We start from the raw sequence: 19562 nt of genomic DNA, 5'->3' as shown, positions 1-19562 counted from the left end.
CAAAGAGAAGAGATCTGTGCCTGCCCCTCCACTTCCCCTCATAGAAGTTGTAGGCTGCTATGACATCTCTCTTCAGTCTCCCCTTCTCCAGGCTGAACTTCTTCCAAAGAGTCTCCTACCTTCAGGTGTTTTAGTTCAGGGACTTCCAAAACTGGAAGAAGAGAACAGAGAAAGTGAAGTAAACGCATGAAACATAAATCTTAAAAGCAACAGATTCATTCTAATAAGATGAGGTAAAAAATTCATCTTCAGAATTATTTGAAAGGATATTCAAAGCTTAAATAGCAAAAGAGCTAGCATCCACTTACAGGCTGCCCCAGCAATTATTGTCCGTATTTTATTTTATATTATTCAGTACTAGAAAGAAAATCTGGTGGCTTTTAGAAAAATGTCACAAGGGAAATACAGCTGTATTTGAGAGGAAAGGACCATATCTTTGTTCTGTATCTATCAGTGCTCACAGCTATAGAGCACCACAAGTGAGAAAGAGTAATGCAGTTTCAAAAGAAACATGAACGAAGCAGGTCAGCAATAATGTACAGGCAGCACTGTACCTTCAGTTATAGACATGACCCCTCTGTCTCTGACTTGGAAGTTGCATGTGTATGCCTGTGTGTTCACATGCTCACATTTTCCTTGTGCAAAACCACTTTCTGTTGCTGAACGAGGAATGGCAAATATATCAATGATCCATTTTGCAGAGCAGTATTTTCTTTTCATCCGTACACCTGAGGAACAGGGTACATCCCAAAGCAGTTATTTCCTTTCCCAACTGTCAGTCTTTTTTTCCGTTCTGACTAGTGCTTGATTCACTGAAGCATCCACTTTCATAAAACTCAACTGTCTATGATCTTACTGTGGCAGAAGCAGAAGGAAGGAAGCAGTGCATGCAGTAACACATTACTCAGTTGCATATGCTCTCTGCAGCTTGCACGCAACCCTCCTCCCCTCCCCAAACCTCTCCTCAGATCACACCATGGAGACGAGGAACCAGTCTACCATGTAACGCAGCTGGATTCAGTGACCACCGTGGGGGGTGAAACATATCTTTCTTCTCAAACTTACAACCTACCACCATTTACTTGTAAAGAAACAGCTACATTCCTTGGCATGTTGGTGTTAAATACCCCATTGCACCTCTAGACAACGTCACCTGAGGACCATTATCTGCCCTATAAAACAATGTGTAATGAAAACAATCAACTTGGAAGAAATAAGAATCCTACAAGATGTTATTGTCTTTAGCACTGGAACAGGAGAATGCAAGCGAGCAAGCAAGAAGACATGGCACCTGCTGCTTAAGGGCTGGAAGGGAAAAGAAAACCTAGATTAGGAAAGCATAGGGTAGTCAAGTAGAACTGTATGAACACTGCCAAAGCTCCCAGGGAGAAGTTGGATACTGCTAGTGGAAAGGAATAGGGTGAATAAGGGAGATTAAGACACAATGTGAATAGCTGATACAGAGATCTGCTAGACTAGAGAAGATAAGAGACTCAGCTATTGAATTTGTGAATTTATGAAAAGTCATGGACATCTGAGATGATTTATCCACAAAAGTGCAAGGAAATGCACTATATATGAAGTCTACAACTAAAGGGAAACTGTGCTAAGGACCAGCCCCTGGCTGCTACCAACACTGGTGGGCTCTCCAATCCCCATGCAGTGTTGGAGGGGTGAATCTGTAATTCCCATAGTTACCAAAATAGCCCCAAATCCAAATTCTGTTTGGATCTCTGAGCAACCAGGTCTAGTGAAAGGTGTCCCAGCTCATGGCATGGGGCTTGGAACTAGATGATCTTTAAAGTCCCTTCCAACCCAAACCATTCTGTGATTCTACGATCCTCACCACCTTGACCAAGGATAGCACATTGCTCTTAGTTGGTGCTGAGCTATTGACCAGATTCCTCACATACCTGTGAACAATCATTGAATATGGTACAATTAGCTGATGTTTTCTTTTCCTTATTCTTATGTTACAAAAAAGACTTCTCACCCAGCAGGGCTTTTTTTTATTTCAGTGAGAAGGTATGTTGTTTGTGTAATTTCTCTTTGCAACTTTTTTCCAAAAGATCTCATCTAGTTTTCACTAATCTCATTACTGTTGTCTTTTTATATTTTTTCCTACTCTTGTTTTTCTGCAGTACAAGTTTTTCTCTGTGAATATTTTATCAAAATTTCTAAGAAAAAAAATAAGACTTTCTTTTCTCCAAATTACAATAGATTATAGCTCTTAAGATGAGGAAAAGCATTGAAATTATTGATAAAACTAATTTAAAACATTTTCCTTCAGCTAACCCTGAGAACTTGTGAAGTTCTCAGATTTAAGATCAGTTGGGACTCAGTTAAATACACTAATTGGTTGTAAGTCAGCCCATCTATGCTAAAAGCATTGCTAGAGACTCCTCATGTATTTGAAAGGAAGAACTGAAAGTCAGAGAAAGAATAATTTAGTACATAGCTCAGAGGTATCATTAGTAGCAACAGTGTGATGTTAAAAACAAGGAAATTCAGGTTAAACAGCAGGAGAGGAGGCTGAGTTCAGTCATGGGTGTGATGAGAGGTGAGAGCCACTCTCCCATCGTGTGACCCCAGGCAAATCACTTCCTGACAACGGTAAATTACAGGACAGCCCCTAAAACAGTTTTTAAAACTGGATTGCTCAGAAGACAAGAAGTTGTCCTTCTACACTGAAAATCCATAGACTCGACAAGGCACCTTTCTCTTGTTGCTGCTCCTACACCATGACCGCATCTCCATGTTGACAGATCCTTGTGAATGCCACAGCTGTCTCCAACCTCTGACCAAAGGGTCTCAGGGTTTTTTAAGTTCATCTGCCAGCCCTTGCACCTTCCCTCTACATAAAGCAGATTTTTAAACTTTCTAGCTTCAAGCATTATAAGGTGTCACTTTAAAACCAGACAAGCTGAGACCAAAAAAGTAGCAGAGTTATCTTTCTTACTTTAAAATGTTTGTACTTGATTATAGGTAAAATAATATTTTGCTGCTGGGTCTTTTTTAAAAAAAAAATATTTAAACACATCAACCTGACAGCCACAAAACCTGCTACAAGCAGAGCAGGATTTGAGCACTGCATAATCTTTCCCAGAGACTTTTTCAAACAAAGATGCTGTGGTTTTATTTAGTTTCTATTTAATTCTCCTGAGAGGTCTCTCTTTAAATCCAGGCATGAAAAATACATTCTCAGGCCAGACACAGAGATTTTGGAAAAGAGAAATGCAGTGAGACAGCATTTCATTTGCAAGTATTTTACATTTTAACAGTGCCTTTTGCTTTCTACTTAGCAAACATTACTGAAACTGCTGCTCCCTACAATAAATTTTCTTTAAAATTGGAATATTTTTAGTATACATACCGTATATATGTAATATAAAGAGCTCTAGCATACCTACAAAAGTAGGCAGTATTTGTGCCAGTGCATGGCATATATAAGCAGACCATACACAATATATACTGTACATTCATGTGTGTAATGTCACTTTGCTTCTAAAAATACTATACATAATTTCAAATAACACTGTTGAGAAAATGAACAGCAAAATCCAGTCAGCAAACATTACTGAAAAAATACTTGGGAAAAGTAGGGGGGAAAAAGTTAAGAGAAAAAAAACAACAGGCGTAGAACTGACTTCTTATGCACAAGGAAGAAAGAGATATTTTAGTCATTAAAAAAAATCAAGTTTTTCTAGTGTTTAGTCATATCATTCAAGTTCTAGGAAAGGAATGGAAATTGAATATAAATTACTAAGATTTGTTTGCATATTTTGGTAAGCTTTTCCATAAAAATAAATGTAGCTCAGACCCTTTTAAGCCAAGTAATTTTGTCTAGGAGTTCTGTTTTAAATATGCTCTGGGGCATCTCATTGTTCCCATTGAGTGTAAAGTAGATTATTTTTATGCTTAAGGAACTACAGTGTGTAGGATTAAATCATACACTTAATGAAGAGGCTAAAATGACTGCATTCTTGCTATTTCAAAGGGATTCCAGGAAATAAAACCACACAGGATCAGGGAAAACAGACTTTTACCATCTCATATTTTATTAACACACATTCTGTAGTGCACCCTACTTAAAACTGCACTTAAGGAGTATCTAGCTATGATGTTACACCACCACTGACTTCCTCAGTATAAATCTGAACATCTCATCTTTCAACTTACTTATCCTTTCAACATACCCAGGACCAGTCCTGGCCAGATGGGTTTGTAGAGGCTGAGTCACATGCTAGTGATCTTTGAAAGAGAAAAAAAGTGAATCCATGGCTCTAAATCACAGACTATTAACCTAATCCCTTGAGTAGGGTGACTGCAATGACAGTCCTGCCTCAAAGTAGATAATTATTTTCAGCGTGGCAAGCAAAACACAAACCTTTCCAAAATCCCAGACATCTGATATCTCCCACAGTCCCACGGATGAGCAAATACTGCCTTCCATATCTGCAACCAGGGTGTAGTGCTTAGCCTTCTGTATCTTTCAGATAACGGAGGTTGCCACTCATACCTTTGCACAACAGAGGTGTGTGGGACAGCTCCCAGGTGTGAAGGGGGAAGGCAGCCTGGAAGACCTGTAACCAGATAGTGCTTCCCTCAGACTCAGGGGAACTGCAGTGAAAACTATTTGACCAGCACTGCACTGCCCTCAATGCCATGAACATGCTGGTTTGTGGGGGTAGAACAGCACACTAGTTGATTCCTTGAAGCCACTTAGAAGACCCAGTTAACTTTAACTAATAGATGAAGCCATGGCTAAGTTTGGGCTATGGATACTGAGTTTGGGCCTGGATCCTTACAACTCCAATTCATTTTCCCATCTTTTCTTTGCATTTCATATCTCACATCAAAGGGAATTTAACTGCTATCCTATGCCGCTTTCAGACACATTCCCACTTTCTCCTAGCATCATCTTCCAATGAGCCTCTAACAGATTTTCCAATCTTCCTGCACAGTGTTAGCTTAGGAGAACTCCTCTCTTTGTAGCCTGTAAAGTCCCAACCTTATTTTAAACCAAGGGAATCAGAGTTCCTTCCCTGCCATTCTTGACTCCAGCAGGAGAAAAAAAAGGACCTGGATAAAGAGTTGTAACACCTGGGAAAAGGAGAGATTTACCCTAGGTCAGGCATTCCCTTCTCAGTGGTGTTTACCCTTGGAACACCTGAGAGGATAAAAGCGAGCTCTTGAATCTCTTCTTGTCCCTTCACAGCATGTAGCACTGTTTGCTCAAGGTTTTTATGACTGGGCATGTGCCACATGCTTTGCATACCCCCTGTGCACGTCCCCACTGGCATTTGCCACGTTTCACAGGTGGATCAGCAGTGGCACACACACACACACACACACACAGAGACACACACACACAGAGACACACACAGAGACACACACGCCTGTTTGGAACACAGATGCTTAATACTGTCTCTGCTACCAAGCCAGCCAGAACATTTAATTTCTTTTTTTTTTTTGGAAAAAGTCGGGTCAGCTATGAGAAAAGAGGAGCTGCCAAAAAACTCTGCCCTGGTATTGGCACTCTCTTCCTTGCTAAAGCACACAAACCCTTAAGTCAAAGTCATTTAGCCTTTCTGCCCAGCTCTTTTACCATCTATTGGGTCACAGAGACACAGTGTTCAAAGAACAGCTCTAATGATCTCAATTCTAACGCTTAGTGGCTTTTGAAATTTAATCCAAAATACAGACATCTGATCCTTATGTCCTTCTCAGTGTGTATACAGAAGTAAAATTTTATTTATGAAATTCTGCTTTTAAAGTGCTTGTGTGTGAAAAATATTCAAGCTCCCTCCCCACCATTTGCGGAAAGTCTTTGTAATTTGTCTCTGATGGCCAAAGCTATTGCAATTAGCAAAATCAGACAACAGGATGGAGCCAACAGAAATGAGACATTATATTCTGTTGCCAATGCTTGCATCATCCTACTGAGCTCATCTTATAAAATACCTAAAAGGTGAGCCAGACTCTTGGAATCATAAATTGTGCACTTCCCTCCCATGCCAGCTAGCAAAGTGCACCGTGGACATTGCCCTGCCTCTGTTACTGTAGCTCTTACTCATTCTTTTTATTTATTTCTGTTTTCCCAGGGGGAAGTCTTGGAATTCTTGTACTTCTTTCACTGCAGCAAATCTTCTGCTCTGTGCATGGTCACCAGCCAATAATCTAAGGCAATGGAAGCAAGATCTTCGGAAAAGAGCTTCCTGCCACATGTCAGCATGCTGCAAGGACTGCTCAGACCAGGAGAAAAAAAGAAGTTTAGTGTGCAAAAAAAGTTCATACATTCCTGCCTCTGTGCTCGCATCTGGGACTGAAGCTGCTGAATTTTGAGAGAGATTTTATATTGAGAGGGAAGCTGTAACTTCATACAAGCCTAACAAACAAACAAAACAAACAAAACTTGCAACCCAAAAGACTATTGAGTGCATGATGCTGTATCTACTGTTTTCTTGCTTCTCCATCACCCTTCCCCATAGAGCCTATGGCAACATGTGATGACTGGCACAAGAGCTGGTTGAAATGGCTATATCAACTATATATCAGCTGAGAGCCACTTACTCTAGAGGAATTAATCATTAATTCCTTATAGCCCGATACTAGATTCCTTATGTTTCCCAAGCCAAACAAAGAAATAAAAATACATATGCTTACATGAAGCAACTGAGATGATCATGCTTACAATTAGGGGCAGCACTACTTTTATTCATTTTTGCTGTCTAAAATAACAAAAATTGGGGCAATAGAATATAATTCAATAATCTCCACCATAAACAAATATATTCATCCTCTAAAGGAGTCATGGATCCTGACAACTTTAGCTCTGGACTTCATGTACTGCTCTAATATTAAACAGAGACATTCGGAGAAACAAAACTCCAGTCTTAAGAGTTTCAGAAAGCATCTGTAGCTGCAACACACCATCACATTCACTAAACCTTGTGTGCTCTGACCACCATACTATCTGTCACTCTAAAGCTTCCACGAATGTATTGCACCAGCTTATCTGTTCCCTTAAAGCTTGGGGATTTATGGACTGCAAAGTCTATTTGTAAAACCTACAGTAGTTTGAGTGTGAATTCATCACAATAAATTTTGCTTTCAACACCCTAGGATTTTCCTGATACTGATTTGTCACATCCTGGGCACCTTCAGTGAAATGGAGTCCAGATGTGGGAGGACGACAAATTTGCAATACCTGACTAGTGAGGGTCATAATGTCACACAACTCTACTCTAAAGGTTATCGAAAGATGATGGATTCTCCCAGCCATGGACCTTTTCAGGGGACAGATTTGATACAACTAGAATAACATCAATTGGCATAGAAGAGAAATAGGCTACTTAGCAGACATGAATCTCAGTTCCTGCCACCTGATTTTTTGGTGTTTATTCAGACTCTTCTTTATTTACAGGTCTCGCAGTACTTTTCTCTGGGTGAGACAATGGAGTGTATCCATTGTTCCTCTAAAAATACCTTTGGTAAATGTGCATCATTGTATTGACTTCAGGACCTTTTTTAACTGTTAGGGCTGTTAGATGTTTTGGTGCCTTCATGAAAAATGAGCATGGAGAGGAGGATCTGGTGAGGGGTACAAGCAGAGGGAATTAGGAAGTAGATGTTGTCTAAGGGTGACAGCAAAGCACTAGAGGAAAGCATTTCTTATGTAGTTATTGCAACAAATGAATATTTGAATTCTTTCATGAACATTTGAACTGAGACTGCTGAAGGTATTTATGAAGTAGGTACTCCACCTAGAGAATGGGCTTAAACACAGATTCTTTATGCAGAATACCTAATAAACTCTGTCTGTACATGGGGGGAGAGATGACCAGAGCACTATGGTCATGAACATACAATGTTTTGCCAAGCCACAGGGCATCCACCTCTATAAACTGCAGTTTTTCCTTTGAAAAAAAAGACCTCTTGACCTGTACTTGAAGAAACTGCTTCCTCGTTTCTCAGCTCCTTTCAACCTGTATTACCAAAGCTGTGCCTGCTGCTGCAGGGGTTTTGTATAGAAGGTCACACAACTGAACGATAAGCCACAAGCAGGTAGTAGCAGTGGAAAAAATTTCTCCCTTCCTGAAGTGATGAATGAGAAATGAACTCACCTGGATGCAGGTTTGGATGAAAGCAACATTGATCCAGGTACACCTGCTTTTGGCTCTGTTTGTGACCATTCTTTCCTCACCCTGTCCCATCAGCAGGACAGTAAAGCCGCTTCCCATGGCTCTTCTCCTCAGCACTAACACAAAGGGGTGTGAACTGCCTCTTTCCAGGTTAGAGGCAGGAAAAGCAAACAGAAATGAGCAAGAAAGAAGGATGGCAAATTAAAGCAAGAGGGGTGAGAGAGAGGTTTCCTTAGCTAGGGTGTCAGCTTTGAACTGGAGCCTTTTAACAAGACAAACTCCAGGCTTGGTCATCTTCTGTCATTGCCTCAGAGCAGGAGCCATGCAGGCCTGTGCATGTATTCGTATGTATATGGCAGGGCAACATGGGAAGCCTTTAATAATTAAGTTCAAGTACATTCCTGTTTACTCATGAATATGCTGTTAAAACACGTTCGTTTTTGCAAAGCTGCTGAACTCCCACTCGTGTTTTTTATTGCCCTCACTCCTGGGCAGACCCTGGCACCTCCGGGCTGACTTCTCCCCTTGCTGAGCCCATGGCTCTCCCTGACTCCCCTGACACTTTCTGCTCCTCTACCAAATTTCCACTTTCACTGAGCTGTGGCAGTTCTCTCTTCTTCCATTTTAAGTCATCTCTGTCACAACTGCTGCCGACACAGACAAGTGCATGTTATTATTAATGCATTATTAAATTTTATCTCACATTTAGAGCCTTGTCAATGGTGCTCACTTATAGGCACTGTGGTGATAAGCACTATAGGAGTGGCTATAAATAATGAATACTATCCCTCTCATGTCTCTCCCAGTCTCCCAACCCAGTAGGTATTCACTGCAAGGCAAAGGATCATCAACTCCATTTTATTTTTACTGATTAAAGATTCATCAGGGTGGGTAGTTACCACAAAGTAGGCAAAAGACTGAAGCTACTGTAGGAGACAGCCCAAAATATTTGAGCAGCTTCTGTTCCCAGCAGGGCACCTTTCTCTAAAGCAAAGCACTAACTCTAATTTGCCTGCCACATTCCCGCTCCTTGCAGGGCTCCAAAAATCAAGGGAGAGGGTGGAAAGGTAGAGAAAGGGTCCAAATTCTCCTGGCACACAGCGCAGTTTTTAATTGAGGAATGCATCATGTCCAGCATTTGCCTGCTATCCAGCAAATTTCAGACACCCACTGGTTCAAAATCAGAGCCCAAAAGAGCAGAGCGCCGGTGCCATCTCAAGTACAGTCTGTCCTACCTCATTAATATTTGCTTTTCATTTTTCCTTTCTTCCCTTCCTCTGTAGCTCCTGCAAATTAAGTCTTTGAATGCTGTTAACACTTCTGTGCATCTGCAGTTCTTGATCACTTAGTCACTGAAAAAATGTAGGAAATCTCTGCTATTACCTGCGTATCTATAGGAACTTAGAGAGAAAAACTTGGAAAGGAAAAGCTTCAGAACAATACTGAGAGGTCTTGAAAGAAGTGCTGCAAACACTTTTGTTTTGGTCTCAGAAATGCCCAAACAAAAATCTAGATTAATGCTATGAAACAAGATACCTCAATCTCTTCCTAGATTTGCAGTGGATGAAAGTTCACAGCATGGTTTAGATCTCAAAGGGAATTCTGAAATCAGAATAGATTCCAAAATCAGGCTGCACTCTATCTCTAAAGATTGGACTGTTTGGAGTTACTGATTAAATTTGGCTCACCAAGCACATTTTCAGCTGGCAGTTCAGATAAGATGTCAGACATAAAGTTGAAATAGGCAGAAAATGGCTTTTTAACATGCAAAAATATCTGAGATACCGTATTTTTTGTTCACGTGAATTTAAAATGTCAAAAGCAAAGTCATTTTTCTAAGTAAAAGTTCAGATTAAAAAAAGAAAATCAATTTGGGTCAATTACAGCATTTTGTTCTGTAAATGTTGTAATGTTAAATTTTTATTTTGGCCTGTTTTTCAGTTGTGTATAATTAACTTATATTTAACATTAAAATGTTGTTTAAGTAAGGAAATGCTTTTTTGAGGATTTCTTAATGCAGAAAATGTCTCTACATTTCCTCAAATGAGTAAATACCTTGGGGGGAAAAAAACTTTGTTCCAGTTAGAAGAAAATCCCATTTTAGTACATCCTTGGCTTTTGTGTATTAGAAACACAATTCTGTGAAGAAACTATCATGTGCTTTGCCTCAGATACAAGCCCTGAAAGTCAATCATTCCTCTTGATGTTCAGACTAAAGTTACCCCTGACTTCATCAGGGAAGGACTAGACCTCATCACAGACTCCTTTAGACTTACCACATGAATACTGGAAGAATCCAAAATTACCATGAGAAAAACTTCTCATTTCCTTTGCTTGAGACCTCCTGACTTCATTCCAACCTAGACTCATATTTGCCAAGCATTTGACCTAGGGTCCCTAGAATTTCTCACTTAATACTTTTGCTTTACCTGCTTCAAGATTTGACATGGGCTTGCATAAAGCTCAGGCTCCCCCTTGCTCTGCTCTTTCCTGAAAGATGAGCTGAATTTCATTAAGCTATCATAATGGATGGATGGATCTATCTCAGCAACCATACATTGTCCTACATGGTGGTCTCACAACATGCAAAGAAAATCTCCCACGTTCATAGGCCTAGTCACAAGGGTGCATTATATCAGCACTAAGGGTGTATCCTTCTGTAAAGCTTGGTTTAGACCTAATGTGGTTACACAACTTTCAGTCAGCTTAAAGCAGAAGAAAAATGAGTTTCTGCCTGCCTGCAGAAAACTCCTTGGATGCACCCTCAGGAACATATAATGAAAACCACATAGAAATTTGATAATGAATCAAGGCATTCAAGCTGATTTAGCACATATATTCACTCTGATGTCATTTACATCTTCTGTCATTACTTAAGTACCATATAAATTATATTCATCTTTAAGGTTCCTTACATTTGTGGACCCAAATCTCAGATCTCCACTATCAAACCTGATTTTTTTGGGTGCTAAGCATCCGCATCCCCCCTTAGTTTCTATTTTGCCAGGTTCTCCCACCAACAGAGATAGCTTTGAGAGTGAAAAAAACCCTCAAGCAGAGAGGGAAGAGTTATCACTCAGCACTTCCAAGATATGATTCTAGGGTTACTATCAGCTGCCCTAGAGTTCCTCCAACAACACAAACTACTAACTCATCACACAGAAGGAAGAAAAAAAAGTAGAAGCAGCTGGGCTTAGTGAAATAAGGCTGTCAAGGTCCCTCTCCTAAAGTGGAGATGGCAATCAGTCCACTCCAATATTTACTTTGTTATCTGCCCATCACAACAGACAATAATTAGATTACCATGGGTCAGGGTTTTTTCTAGAGAGGTCACACAATTGTATAAGATGCTGTCTTGACAAGACAATATCAGCATTTTACTTTCAAATCAGAAGCATTTTCCACTGCAGTTTTACCAAAAGTTTCACTATCTATAATTACAGTACAGTCATGGCACTGCATACAAACCAAGGCCCACAGCACAGGGCCATAAATTACAAAAATGAATGCATAAACATCAACAGTCTTACACACCCAAATCAGGGCAGAAATGAGAAAGGGCAAATATATTTTTCAACCCAAACAGGGAACACCAAACTTCTCAAAGTGTCCGATAACCTTCCCCAGCCATCTCTTGCTTGTCAGAGCTATCCCTACACCTACAGGGTTTCTCAAAATTAAAGAGGATTAAGTAACTCCTTCCATAAAGGTTTTCACCGGCTTGCACATGTCGGAAGGCCTCAGCAATCATATCATAAGCTGTAAATGTTGATGTTCCCAGTGCTGTACTTTTGGGAGGCAAGCTTGCTTGAGATAAGCAAGCTGCTTCTCCTCTTATCAAGGAAAAATTTTGTATCCTGAGGATTCCCTCGTAAATTAGCCAAGCCCCACTGCTACACCCACTGCTTCCCTACAGCAACACAAAGAATATGGTAACACTCATTAGAGAGCACCACCAGGGAAAAGTCTAATTGCTGGATTTACATTTTGTAGGCAACGTGTATTTATACTAATAATTCTATTTTGTGCTGCTTTACTAGTCAGAGAAGAAAAGAGCATATTGTATTAAGCTCCAGCCCCCAAGCACTGAAATAACACTAACAGATCTAGAGAGAAGGGCTTTCATATAATTGGCATGTACCCACAGAATGTAGTTGATGATGAAGCATATTTCCAGCAGTTCATGAGAAGGGCATGTGATTCCCTGAGGATTTTCAACCTTTAATATTCACCTATCTTTGGGAGCATCTACTCATCATTACAGTAGTAGTAGTCGTTTCTCTGATTGAAGTGGGACTGGAAAAAGCAGCACTTAAACCTTGCCCATTTGGATCTTAAGTACTATTTCCCTCAGTGGTCACCTACAGGCTCCCACAGGTCCTACAGGAAAAAAATGTCCTATCCACTGTTTATCAAGAAAATAGCTTTAAGAAGGAATAAGAAGCTGCAGAATTAGTCATACAACCAGAAATGGTACCAAAACATGAAAAATTCAAATATTTCTTTTAAATATATATCTTTAGTTTATAATATCCTCCATTCTTGGAAAACAAAAAAAATTTCTTTCTTCACAGTATCCCAGCGCCTGTGCTTCCACCTCCAGCTGAAGTGAAGAAGTGCTAAGCTTTTGGCAAACCTGGTTTTTTTTCCTTGTAATGAGTTTGTAAAAAAATTTTTACAACCTACAGAAGTGTTCAGATTTGATTCAAGATTTCTGCAATCTCTCATTTTACCCAAAAAGGAAATCATCCACTCGATATTTTCTTCTCCTTTAATACTATAAAAGTGAGTTTTAGACCTATTAAATGGATGAAGGATAAGTTAAAATTTAAAACCAGTATGAACTTTTCTAAAGATCAAAGTTGTGAGATGCAGGGGTTTGGCTTGAGACTGTCTTGACAACTACTAATAAAAAAAGTTAAAAGCAAAGAAAGAAATACTTGTCTTACTCATAATAGCGTCACATAAATATACATAAAAAGTAATTAAAGGCTTCTTCCATAAGGAGCTGGAAGTCATGGTTTTATGTCTCCCTTCATACATTTTTTTTCCAATTAAACAATCTCAAAAAAAGTACTTTATACATCTTTAAGATGTAGTTGCTTCACATTATCTCACATAGATATTTTACCAGACTACTGCACATCCTACTCCTGGCCTCTTTACCTGGAAACACATTCCCACAAATTAACACCATGCTATTAATACTTTTCTGTTTGATGTTCTCCTCACCTTCATTTTATGTAGCGTTGCAAAATGTAGAGCATCTATTTGCATGATTCTAATTGCAAATCAGCCCATTCCCTTTTCAAACCCTCTCAGCTTCTGCTTGGGAGAACTCGTAAATGAAAATAGATGTTCAGTTTCCCGTGCAAGGCAACAGCAACATAGTGATGGAAGACGGGAAGTGTGTTGGAGACTTTTTGTGAGCAGGACATCATCCTTAACTACTCTCCCAGCTCATCCTGAGCTGCCCACCCACAAGCCTTCTGAAAGCAGGATTTTTTACTGAACAAAAAAGACGTCGTTGCGGATTCCGTGTTGAGTCACGGGTGCACAATAGCACGACTGCCAGTGAAATAGGTATGTACACCAGAGGGGTTCAGGAAAAAAGGCTACATGAAATGCAGGCGGCATTGGAGGAAAAAAGCCACCACTGAGCAAATGCTGTTTGCTGTCAGGCGCTGCATGACCTTTTCACTAGGTACAAGATAGGAAGATTGTGGAGTATGTACTGATTAGGTGTATGGCTCCAAAAATACCATTTGAAAAAATAAAATCCTTCATTATAGTGTAACAAGAAATATGCTGGAACATAAGAAAGCCAAGAATAACTCATTTTCTAGCAGTCCTTATCTTACCTTTTTTATTCCTCACTTAAATACTCATTAAAGCAGCCAGCCACTCTGGTGTAAAGAAAAAAATGGAAGAGCATAAAAGTTCCATCTTTTATTTCCAGCTTCTGCTGAAGTGATGACTGGTAACAGAATCTCCTCTGGTAGCACACACATGGCCATCAGAGACGGTGACACACCACAAAACAAGCCCAGCAGCCAAAACAGCCACAGTGCATATTTTTTGCTGATTCTATTTGGGTTGGGCTGGAGTTCGGTTGGACATTTTACAGCCTTATTTGATTTTGCAGCAGACGACCTTATGCAGACTCTACTATTTCCTTAATTATAAAATAATTCATTTTCTGGAGAGTCTCTAATGTTAGTTGTCTCAGGCACCTCACATCTAACAAGGATTACTGTTTGGTGTTTTAAAAAGAGGAAAATATCAGTAGTTTACTGTAGGCTGTTGTACACAGTAGGAAAAGACCGGAGAAATAATTACTTAACCTCCTGAAGTGTGTGTAAGGTCAGCACACAATGACCAGCCCTCGTCCACCCATAATCCAACCCCACTAGTCCCACACACCAAGCCCAAGACAAGGGCCATTTGCAGGGCAGTAGCATGGCCTCACTCTTAGGAACACTTAGGAAGGTAGAGACTATTACACTGGATAAAATCCTTCCCAACTGAATGTATAACTAGTAACAGTGCCCCACAACCACAGAGTTCTCATTCCATGGTCAGGGGCTCATACTATAGCCCCTGCCAAGACATGATCCCAGACAAAGCCCCATGGCTGTAACACAATCCATTCTCAGATATGTTTGCATGACATGAAGAGCAGAGGTCTTATGCATTAAGACAGCAGTAGGTTGAGAGGTCTGCCCAAGTCCTGGCTTGATGGCAGGCTTCAGGACTGACATATGCCTTGAAAAAATGATTGCTCTTATCCAAGCATGTGCAGTTGTAAATCCTTGGCCCATTCCCCTGGCTGGTCACTGACTTAATTAGGAAGACAGCCTATTGCTCTCAGCATTAGCTGATAACCTCTGGTTATCAGCCCCTAACTGGACCACACACCATTTTTCATATTTCCAAATCTAAGTGAATTATTTTTATCAGAAAGAAAAAATTGCATCAGCAGAGTAGAAGAAATGAAAACATGACTCCTTTTCAAAAGCTTTCTAACCATCATCTCTTATTCTGTTAAAAGTAATTAAGACCGGGTGTTCATCAGCGCAAAGACCTCATTTGGCTTGTCCATGAGGAGGTCTGAATAGCTAGTCAGTATAAATACTGCATAAAAAATAAAAATAACAAAGGGAGGGTTTTTTCTTCATTTGTTATTTTTGGGGAGAAAAAACAGCCATCTGTGTTCCAAATGTGTTGCTTTTCAGTGATCCACAAGCTGTTTCTATGGTTTAAAATTATTTTACTTTGTTCTTCTTTTGAATGGTTGCCTTCACCATACTAAAATACAGAGCTTCATCCTGCTGAGTGCTGTGTTATTTGTCCGGCTGCTCTGCCTGATAAGCATTGTTCAGGTCTGGAAATGATAACCTACACAAGAGGGCAGTTTAGTTTTCACTGCAACAGTGGAGAAAGGAAGGAAGGAAGCAAGGAAAAGTTCACATTGCTTTGGTGAAGATTTTACCTGAAGAGCAACTATATCTTTTGGGTGACAGGGAAACTGTTTTAGTTTGTATTTGCAACCATCATGAATACAGTTTCTCACTCTCCCTGAGCTAGTTCTAAAATGTCTAGAAATTAGGTGTTTAAGTGCTTAAAATGGGGGTTAGGAGAGGAAGATGAAAGCGTGTAAAAAAACCTCTTCTTGTATGTATAAAAAAAAATCTTCAATATATACATTGCTTGTACATAAAGCATTTTATTTTGATTGAGAGCAGATTGTTCACTCCTATCCCCAGTTTGAGATTGGGCAGACTGCACTGTGTGCCCATTTTCACAATATAATGATCTTTATGTACACACAGATGTATATACAAAGACATACATATGGCATTTTTGGTAAATTTAGCACTTCTAATTGTTTTGATGTTTAGATCTATACTTACTAGTTAGCTCAGCACACATTTATTATTAAGAACACTTTGGATTCAGTGTTATTTATTAAAGGTAGAGATGCAAATGCAAAAATATTTACATAAATATCTGCAAACCATATGCATCACTCTCTTTGTCTTCAGGAACACAGCCACATGGCAGGTTTTTTATATACTGAATGACCAAATGCACACTTAAATCAAATAGCAGTTCCATTCAGTCTGTGCTTTCCACAAGTCGTTAGACACGCTATGTTGAAAGGAGTGACTTGGTGCACACTCAGCTTTTTCAAAGAAACATCTGTGATTTAATGGCCAGATCTAAGCCATACAGAAGTCTGAACTCTGGGAAACTTGCAGCCTGACTGCCATCCACCCAGGAAACTCCTGCTATAAAGAAGTCTATAAAGATGCCACTCACACAGTCAGTCACCGGGGCCCTGGAGCGTAACAACCCTAAGAACTTTTTACTGAGTTCTGTCCTAGAGAAACTCAGACCGTTCCAAGTCTGGGAATCACCAAGCCTGCTGCAAACAAAAAGCAGCACTTCCTCTGAGACAGGCATCTCATAGTGAGAGCAAACATTCCCCTGTCTGAAGAAGGCAGCAGGAGACGGATGTGTGCAAGGACCAAGCTCTGTCTATTGTATTTCCACGGTTCCCATTGCCACAGCATTTTAGAGCCTCACAGCTTAAATACATTTCTCCCCAAGATCCCCCAGTGAGGGTCGGAAGTGCTATCGTCATTTAGGACAATAATTCTCTCCACAACAGGAAACCCAGTGTAAAATCATTGGAGCCATTCAGGTCAGACTAGGAAAATATAGACGACGCTTCCGCTTTTCAAAGGTCTGCTTTTGAGTTTCTCGTCAACACCACAAATTTACATTGAATATTTGTCAATGTTTAAGAACATTCAAATTTAATTCCAGGAACATAAACACAGAGGGATCATGTACAGATTCTCAAATACTAAAAGACATGACAAAAATATTTCTTTCTTCTCCCCACACTACACTCCCTTCCCACCAAAACCCTCCTTCCCACTCCAAGTTATTTTCTTTCTTTCCAACACAGACCAAAAGGGTTCAGGTTCACTTAAGTCAGAAGCACTGAGAACATCAAGAGTTTTACAGAATCTTACCAAAACTGTCTAAACAAGCTGAATCCATGAAAATGCACTGGAAATCTCACCAAAGCAGGCATACCTCCTTCTGCCCTTTGTGGAACATCAGATATTCCTACGACATTTTAGATCAAAAATGGAAATGAGAGAAATTGTGCTTCATGTCCCACAGAGACTGACACGCATGCCTGGCTTAGCACCCTCAGGGAAGCAGCGGTATCCCAATAGACCCTCACTGAGGTTAACTGTCTGGCCCTCTCTGGACATACCTCTTCTCCTAGAGACTACACTGAGGCCTCAGTACCCGCTGCAATATCAGCTATCTCTGTCCCTAAGCTGCTCTCTCAGTTGTGCCAGCTCAGCTTCCTACAAGGTAACAGTGCTGTGAATTGCATCAGGAACTGATCCAGCTGAAATATAACCCATTCTTTTATCATTTTTCCTATTATTTTTTACAAAGTTATCTTCCAAATGAATCGGTGCCCTGATGCATTTCACTGCACAGACACGCATTCGCTGTGCTGGCACAATAGAGTGGAGAGGCACTGGGCAGAGGCTGCTAAAACCAGCTTACACAGCACGGCTGTCTAATATTTAACCACGGCCTTAAGCTCCTAACTCTGGTCCTCTGAACTGCAACCAAATTGGATACAAGAAGCAAAGCAAACAGCACAATCTCCTGTATCTCAGTCCAGGGTTTTCATCATCACTCACCAAACAAGTTGGAAATATTTCACAGATTTCATGGTTTGTTCCTCATTCGATCTGTGCAAGTTTGAAATGCTAACAAAAAGTGTCAACAACAACAAAAAAAACCTCATAGAAAATTTTAACTATCTCTACCTGAGATGCTGCCTGAAGCCTGAAAGATAATCAAAGAAGAGAGATATGTCTCAAAACCAGGTTTAATCCACTGAAGTCAGTTGTAAAGCTTTCAACAGTCTAGGTACAGTCATACAAATATTTATTTCCAAATACATGCAAGCAGATACACATTTGCCTCCAGTTAGAGAGATGGGAATCTGTGTACAGTCATACAAATATTTATTTCCAAACACACACAAGCAGATACACACTTGCCTTGAGGTACGGAGACAGGAATCCTATAATCGCTGATTTGTAGTTAAGAGAAATGTGAGTCCAGAAGAATGTGGTGTAACCTGGTACCTCAGTAGTCTCCTAAACTTGTGTCCCAAGAAGAATTAAGTAAATTCATGACCATATTCTCAAGATTTAAATCCTTCAGGAAAAGGCACAAAATACAATTTCTTACTTTTACTTAACTTTTGCAGTTTTGTAAAAGATTTACCATCACAGGGAACATTTGTGTTATAATAATAAATACTGTTTCCATTGTTCTTTTATATGTAGTGCCAAAGAGTCTTGGACTCTCAGCCTATGGCTTGTACAAGGATTATAGCAGCAAATTAATTTGCCTCAAATACTATAACAACACCATGGACACCTTTCCAGCTCACCATAAGGCTGGTACAGCATGTCAGAAAACACACACTGCTGAGCTGCTATGAGAAAAAATAGTTTTCAATTCCCAAGCGGTATACAACAAAATAACAAAGAAATAATTATATTTGGAAATAGGACTGATTCTTTGTTTTAGAAAGGCTCAGTCCAGGGCAGGCAATTACTTCACCCCCTGTAACTGTAGTCACCCCTGGCCCTCCAGTCCCATTCATCCTTTCACCATAGAAGGAAGCCTAAAATACTGAAATTATGCTATTTGTGCAGTCTTTTGCATCTCCTATTTTTAAGTCAGCTAATCTGTACTGTATTTATGTCCCTTACCTGTTACTGGGAAACCAGTGAAAAATCAGTATTGTCTTGTGTGATTAAATATGATACACTGTTTGAAAGGCCATTGAAGTAAAGACAATGGTTTCTAGCAGGTTACATGTTAAGGGCAAGCAAGGTCCTTCCTTCATAGGACTGAATGGGAAAACTGATAAGGAGAAACTGGTCACTCGGACCCACTGTTCCCTAGAAGTCATCCACTGAAATGATGGGAAGATACTGAGTGAACTATCAAGAGCAGACTCAAAAGAAGCAGTTTTTCTGCTGGTGAAGAAGCACAGAGATTTACCAGATCTCTCTGCTTTGGGTCTCTCTGTGCAGCCATAAATGACAGCATCCACTTCTTTCTCTGGGAGATTTGATGCTGCTGCTAACTTAGGCATCCCAGACAAAACAAGATAGTCTCAGGGACACAATTAGGGTCATAAAACCTGTTCCCACTTTCAGTTCATTGCTAATTCTTCAGCAACCCCTTCATTGCAAAAACACAGTTGATCTGTTTCCTGCTAATTCATACTTTTAATGGATGATCTCTTCTGGCAGCACATCACTTCTGTGAAATCACAAAGAATTGAATGTTGAA

Source organism: Pseudopipra pipra, chromosome 6 (assembly GCF_036250125.1).
Source record: "Pseudopipra pipra isolate bDixPip1 chromosome 6, bDixPip1.hap1, whole genome shotgun sequence".
Taxonomy (NCBI): Eukaryota; Metazoa; Chordata; class Aves; order Passeriformes; family Pipridae; genus Pseudopipra; species Pseudopipra pipra.
This window is presented reverse-complemented; position numbering follows the sequence as displayed.